Source organism: Capsicum annuum, unplaced genomic scaffold, assembly GCF_002878395.1.
Source record: "Capsicum annuum cultivar UCD-10X-F1 unplaced genomic scaffold, UCD10Xv1.1 ctg4190, whole genome shotgun sequence".
NCBI classification, from domain to species: domain Eukaryota; kingdom Viridiplantae; phylum Streptophyta; class Magnoliopsida; order Solanales; family Solanaceae; genus Capsicum; species Capsicum annuum.
Window position 1 is genome coordinate 21,518 of NW_025849264.1, and position 7,682 is coordinate 29,199.

Sequence of the window (7,682 nt, forward strand, 5' to 3'; positions counted from 1 at the left end):
AATCACTTCACCTACTTCATTGTCCCCAAATATTTCTCATACCTCTATTGAAACAAAATGGTTTCATGTTCTTTTATCGATTGGTTATTCCTCTCCATTCGTATCTCTTTTTCCAATTTTGGTCTCGATTAGTTCATAAGATTGAATGGACAATTCTCCTCTGAACCCTCGATTTGATTATTTTTCAAGAATGTTGAGCCGGGTATGTAAACCATGTATCTGGGAGGAACAACAATAAAAGAAGGGCTTTCAGTTTTGGTCTTGCAGCTATTTGAAAAATATATATATAAGAATCTCTTTTTTAGAAGAAAGATTATATATATGTCCAATCTCTAGTGGTGGTGGAACAAACCAAGATATATGTCTTCCGAACCGACCTCAAACTCTTTCTTCCCAACCTATTTGACTCTCTGGCCATAGTTATTTAGGTGGTATTCCGAGATCGAATTCCTCCCAGGAACGCACGAAACAAAGATATGAACTGGGTAAATAGAAATAGAAAAAAGATGTTTCTATTTCATCCAAATTAGTTTCTTTTTCTACATCCATATTATCTACTAAAGTAGATCTGTATTGACCATATAATAAAAGTAGATCATGGTCCATGGAGTCCCAAGAAGGTAAGAACTCCAACCTGTCCGATGCTTCTTCAGCCAAATACGATATACAAGTGGGATTTGCAATATGAGCAAGCTATGTGAAAAATCACTTCTTTTTTCTGGTTTCGAAATAACTTGGGCGAAATAGGGTTCTATCGGGAAACCATGGATTTTTGAGTTTTCGCCATTGGTTACTGGTTGATCCACTGGAATGGAATAAGATAAGAATCTCTGGAGATCTTTCCTCCCCACTTCCTCGTAATAGGATTTTCTTCATTAGAAGACTTTTTCCGAATGGCATAATTGTCCGACACTACCTTCCTCGATCTTCAAAGAAAACTGACTCCTCCTACTCCTCATTCTCCTGATGGATAGGATCATCCTTAGTCCTTCTTTCACTAATGGTCTCACCATTTTCTAGTAGTAGTAGTTTGCGCGAGGGACTATCCTTTCTATCACTTGACCTTTCCTTTCACTCTCATTTGGTCTCTTTCTTCTAAAAAATAAAGCAAAGCAAAGCGCATGGCAAAGAATCAACCAATTGACTACCCCCTTCCACTCGGCCTTTCTTTATTGTGTGAATAAGGTCTTAGTCTGTATGGGCATTTTGGGCAGGCCGCAATAAGTCGCTAGTCGAAGATTTATACCAATTGCAATTCATCACCATCTTTCCCACCTTCAATTGATGATTGTCTATTATATAAGTGTTGACCTAAGCCCCTGCGCAGGGGATCGGCTCTCGAACCATACGTGAGTTGTCTCATACGGCTCTTCCTAAGAACTTGAATCCCCCTCTCTCTAAATAGAAAAAATGCATTTACAAGAGAAAAAAGACTTTTTCAAAAAGCCTTCGCCCGCCTATTCTATTCAACGGGGCTATTAGAGAAGCTGCTTCGTTCCTTGACTTCTTTTCTCAGTCAAGCTTCCTTGTTCCTTAGTGTAGTCTCGGTCCATAGTTTAAGACTCTGTTCCTTATAGCCTAGTCTATATCCATAGCTGACGTGACTCCGTACCGACGCCTTTCCCTTTGTATAGTATATGGCTAAGTGACTTCATAACCTCAACCTATTTTTTTGCTTACTGTAGCATAGGCCTTCGTCGGGGTTTAGTCCCTTCGCCTATATACGGCGTCTTGGCTTCGCTATAGCTATGAGATAGTAGTCGGCCTTTCGAATGCCTTTTTCCTTACTTTTCTTAGAAGCCCTTTGACTATACTATAAAGGACAGGGGGTGTTCACATTTGGAAACTTATCTACTTAAGTCCTTCTCAGAAAGTCAAAGTAAGGGCGAACGACATTCTGTTCTACCACTACAATACAACATATATTGTATTAATATGTATTATTGTATTAATATATTAATTATTGTATTAATATGTATTATTTTCATATTAATATTAAACATCTTAATAGTAAAACTACTTTCGTACTACTAAACAAGGAAACCTTCGGTTCCCTTTGTAAACGGAACTTATTTTAGTTTACATTCAAACCAAAGTAAACCAAGCCTAAGCGGTCACAACATCTTGTTGATATTGATTGAGGAGTTTGATGGAGTTTAGCTGACTGAATCCATAAACCTAGAAAGTCGCCGTCACTTTTTTTTTATTTGAATTTGACTCTATAGGTAGGTATCGGTGGGGATTGCGTAATGTAGTTGTAGTTAAGGCTGAAGTAGCGCTTTTTATTTGTGAAGATCTATTGAATTACCAAAGGCAAACGGGGCTCCCAGGCCAGGACGTCTGGCAGAATGCTTGGTCTCCTGCGCTGGAAGAGAGACCCGAAGGGTGAGCTTATGGCGGTTGGCTTCTAGAACTAAATAATAGGCATTAGTCATTCTGAGCTGAAAGGAGGCAAGCAAATAAAGGGAGGCATTACAGGCGACTACAAGAAAAGAAAAACATTGTAGACTCGATCAAGTCACTTATAGAATACCAGGACTATTTTACACAACATAAGTGAAAAGAAGAGGTAAGCGAGGCTTAGCGAACTTTATAAGGCCGACCACTACATAATCTGTTGGCGGAGAAAGCTCGAAGAGCTTCCCTTCATTCATTATTAAGTCATGGTCCCAGGTCTCCGAGTCATCCCGCGCTTTTTCAAAGAATCCTGTACCCATGGGCATACGGTCTGGCAGGCCTTCCTTTTTTGTTGGAGGTTCATGGATGTTTCCCTGTTCCTCAATCAGATGTTTGGATGTGAGCTATACTCCGCGAGGAGACAAACGGGCGTATGGCTTTGCCTTGCCATTTGACCTCTTTTCTCGTGTGACTAGGAATTCTCAGTGACAACCTCTCAATTGTCACTGCTTGGCCTCTCTTGCTACCATGGTAGCACCTAGTGTGGTCATTACCAATTGTGTTCGGGGAACGAGGCTTACACTCATTCACATTAGGTCATCCTGCTATGCCCTGGGCCTTTTGCTCTTCTAACGTAAAAGGTGGTCGGCCATTCGTCAAGGCCCAGGAATCCGCTGGACATCTTAGCAGAGGGATTTGATACTCGTATCTGATCAAAGTTGTATTTTAGTGCTCCTCTAACATAAAAAAGGGAAGCCTTTTTGTTGTGGGTTGCTTCGCGTAAGACATTACTTAGGACCAACGGGTCACACGACAGGTGCATGATCTACTTTACACGTTCCATCTTTCAGTCCTTCGCCTATCGTCTTGGTAGGAAAGCTACCTTGATCCATCTTCGGATTCAATTTTTTACGCTCAAAAGCTCCAACAAGCCCTAAAGTCTCTTGCCACCTAAAACTCTGCCAAGAGAGAGCTGCTTTACGTTTGATCCTATGTACCCATAGAATGCTATGCGTTCTCTACTTTCGAATCTCGCAAAGAGAGAACGTGTTTTTTCTTGACTTTCTTTCTCATTCACGGAGAGAAGAAAAAGGGCTTTGCTTCAGCTACCGCTATCCTTGGGAAACCAAAAGAGCTACTGAAGGAAAGGAATGCAGTCTATCCCTTGGCCTTTGGAGAGGAGAGGGCAGAGAAGAAAATGTCCTTCACGCAAGTTTCTTTGCTTCTTGCATCCTAACTAGTAAAAAAGGGGCTCTTCAACCAAAAAGACATTCTAGTAGGAAGGACGACCACTACATAAGTGGCTATCCGCCCATGAGAGAAGTATACTACCCTTTTTTGACCCACCTTCCCAGGCAGGGAAGAGAACGAAAATGGACCGCAGATGGTAGTCATGGTTGATTTTGATTCTAGGAGCTTACGCGGCGGAGTGAACTCTTCTATCGTGTTGCATTGGTGGACCCCCCGGGGGAACCATCGTACCAAAGCAATCCGAGAAAAGCAGTTAGGCTCATGTTCTATTCTTTCTACAATGCCTATAGACTCAGTCTTTCATTTCAGATCAATTCTTTACTGCAATCGCTTCGATCCACCCCCTTAGTGAAAAATCGTAATACGCCCTGAGGAATTCCTACCAGCAGACTTTCCTATACTCAAAGAGAATTGTCTAAGTGCTCTCCTTTGTCTCATAGAAGATCTACGTGAACAAATGTTCCTATTAAAAAGAAGATCTCTCTTCGTCTTCATTCTCAAGAAGAATGCATCAACAAAACTGCCCTTTCATATAGATCATCGTGGCATGAATGAATTTCTTTGCTTTGATTTCTCCCCTAAGGCTAGCTCCTACTTATCCTCCTTCTCCTGACGGATAGGATCCTCCTTGGTCCTTTTTACATAATACTCTTGACCGCTTAAGAGGACTGGATATCTATCTCTTTATATGCAATATCTTTCAAGGCAAAGAAAAAGATCTACCTTGGCAACAAACACGAACAAGATATGAAAGATGTTAGACAGTGGGCCACTTAAACTACAACTTTAAAGATTGTTTGCTATTGCTTATGCCTCAGCAGAGAAGTAAAGTTCTGCTCTCCTCTCTTTCTCTTACGTATCTAGTTCTATAGCTTAACCCTTACTTTTACGATGTAAGAACAGAACGTAATAGTAATGAAGGAAAAGCAAGGTGTGGCGGTAAGTCAAAACTTTTTGGTCTCCATGTTCCGGTCCCGGAAGAAGCTATTTTTATTGCTACGCTATAAGGCATAAGTAGTGAAAGAAGTAGACCTATAAAGAGAAAATAAAGCACTATCCCTTCTACTTATGATTCAACATTTAGCTCGATCTATTCTAGATATCTTTCTTACATCAATGGCATCAGCTGGAGCTTGCACCGAATTGCTTACCCGCGGAACTCATTTAACCCGACCCTGCATAAGTACCAATGCCCTTCCCCTTTCACCTCTAGGAAAAACTTCTGGGATGAGCCCTTCTCAAAGAGGTATCCTTTTAATGGGAGCACAGTGTACCCCAGTTTTACAGAAAACTTCAATTCTTCGCTAAAGTAAGCCCCTACAAAGGTACCAGTTGGGAAGATCAGACTAGACCTTTTCGAAGTAGGAAGCAGGTCAAAATTTTAGCTTCCTCTATTTAGTTAGGAAAGACAGAAGTCATGATATTTAGTTAACACGACCTTAGACCTAACTGTCAGTCTTAAAGAAGCAATTAGATAATCTCCCATCTCTTGTTCTGGGGGAACATAGTCAGGAAAGAGAAGCCCATTCCTAATCCCTGCTTCTAAAGCCCGTATCTTGCTCAAAAAAGTTTCTTCAAGACCGGAGTCAAGGCATTTTGAACCCCAGCTAGTATTGAGATTGAGAGCCGTAAAGAGTCCGGAGATCAGTCATTCGACTTAGAAATCCCGTCCAACTTCATATAAGGTAAGATAAGGTAGGAAAGATACAAACCAGTCTTCATTCGTGCAGACTAAGATTCAGTTTCAAGTCCCAAGGGATTCAATCCAAACACTTATGGATTCTATGCCCGCCTCTGCTCTGATGTTCCAACCCTGAAGTCACTTCCTTTAGAGTTGAGTTCAAAGTTACAACCTTTAGTAGATAAGCCAGAGTTAACTCATGAAAACTCTTAGCCCTAACTTTCGATAAATGAGAAGTCTAGTTAAGCAGTGGAAACCTTGGGAAGTCAGGAAGTTCAAGTTAGAGGGCATATTCATATGAAATAGCATGTGATGAGATTGGTCAATCTTTCTCATTGCATGACTAAAGATTGCATTTTATGGCTCTAGCACTCCCGTCATGAGACATAGAAGTAAAAAAAAAAGCCTAGGTTGATCATCCAAACACCCATTGATTCAGATCCTTATCGACTAGAATAGAAGCCTTAAAATCTTCTCATATTTAGAATCTGGTAACTGACTGAGAATTGATAGTATTCTAAGGAAGTCTAAGTGACAGAGGATCTAGTAAGGAAAGGAACCTGCCTTTCTCGTTTGTGACCCATATGCCCCGTTTGCGCCGTTTCACCTGTTTGTCCACCCAAATGGCCATAAAATATAAACAAACCACACTGGGATGATCCCCAACCTCCCTGGCTTGGCTCGGTTGATTTTTTGTCCACAGAATGCTCAGAACCGGAGCCCACTCCCAAAATGGAGGGCTATAGCAAACCAATTTGGCCTAAAAATGCCTCATTCATGCCGTTTTGCCGTTTGTCCACCCAAATTGCCACAAAAATTTAAACGAACCACTCTGGGACGATACCCAATCTCCCTAAAATGCCCTGGTCAATTTTTGATCCATAGCATGCTCGAATCCTAGGTCCACCCCCAAAACTATGGGCTATAGCATACCGATTTTTCTCAAAAAATCCCCATACACGTCATTTTACTCGTTTGTCCACCCAAATGGCCATGAAAATTTAAACGGACCACACTTGGATGTTATCCAACCTCTCTTACATGCCCCAATTGATTTTAGACCCACAAAACGCACGAAACCCAAGCCCACCCCCAAAATCATAGTTTATAGCACAACGATTTGGCCCAAAAATTCTCCATTCACGCTGTTTTCCCCGTTTGTCCATCCAAATGGCCACGAAAAATTAAATGGACCATACTAGGCCAATCTCCTATAACTCAGGCATGCCTCAGTCAATTTTGGCCAACTGTACGCCCCAAACCCGGATCCACGCTCAAAACCGTGGGCAATAGAACACTGATTTGGCTTAAAAATGCCCCATTCATGGCGTTTTGCCCATTTATCCACCCAAATGGCCACAAAAAATTAAATGGACCATACTGGGATGATCCCCAACCTCCCTGGCATGTCTCAATTGATTTTCAGCCTACAGAACGCTCAGACCCCGGACCCACCCCCAAAACCGTGGGCTATAGCACACCGAATTGGCCCAAAAATGCCTCATTCGCTCCATTTTGCCCATTTATCCACCCAACTGGCCACGAAAAATTAAACGGATCATTCTGGGATGATCCCCAACCTCCCTGGCATGCCCCAAGCAATTTTTTGCCCACAACACGCCCGAACCCTGGGCCTACCCCCAAAACCGTGGGCTATAGCACACCGATTTGGATCAAAAATGCTCCGTTCGCGCTGTTTCACCCGTTTTTCCTCCTAAATGGCCACGAAGAATTAAATGGAACACACTGGGATAATCCCCTACCTCACTGGAATGCCCCAGTCAATTTTTGGCCAACAGCACGCCCAAACCCCAAGTCCACCCCCAAAACCGTAGGCTATAGCACACCACTTTGGCCCGAAAATGCCCCGTTCACGCTGTTTCGCTCGTTTGTCCATCCAAATGGCCACAAAAAATTAAACGGAAAAAACTAGGACAATCCCCAAACTCCCTGGTACGCGCCGATTGACTTTTGGGCCACAAAATGCCCAGACCGCGGGCCTACTCCCAAGACCGTGGGCTATAGCATATCGATTTAGCCTGAAGATGTCCCGTTGCGCCGTTTCACCAATTTGTCCACCCAAATGGCCACAAAAAATTAAATAAACCATATTGGTATGATACGTAACCTCCCTAGAATGCCCCGATAGATTTTTGATCCATAGCACGCTCGAACCCTGGGCCCTCCCCCAAAACCATGGGCTATATAGCACACCGATTTTGCTGGAAAATGCCCTGTTCACGTTGTTTTGCTCGTTTGTCGACCCAAATAGCCATGAAAATTTAAACGGACCATTCTTCGACACACAGAACGCTCGAAACCCAGGCCAACCCCCAAAACCATAGGCTATAGC

At 42.5% G+C, this 7,682-nt stretch overlaps 2 pseudogenes; both read right to left on the reverse strand.

The window, feature by feature from the left end:
• Window positions 1–391: 391 nt before the first annotated feature.
• Window positions 392–900, reverse strand: LOC107872250 (annotated as a pseudogene).
• Window positions 901–2,605: 1,705 nt separating this feature from the next.
• LOC124891869 lies at window positions 2,606–4,086 on the reverse strand (annotated as a pseudogene).
• Window positions 4,087–7,682: the final 3,596 nt, after the last annotated feature.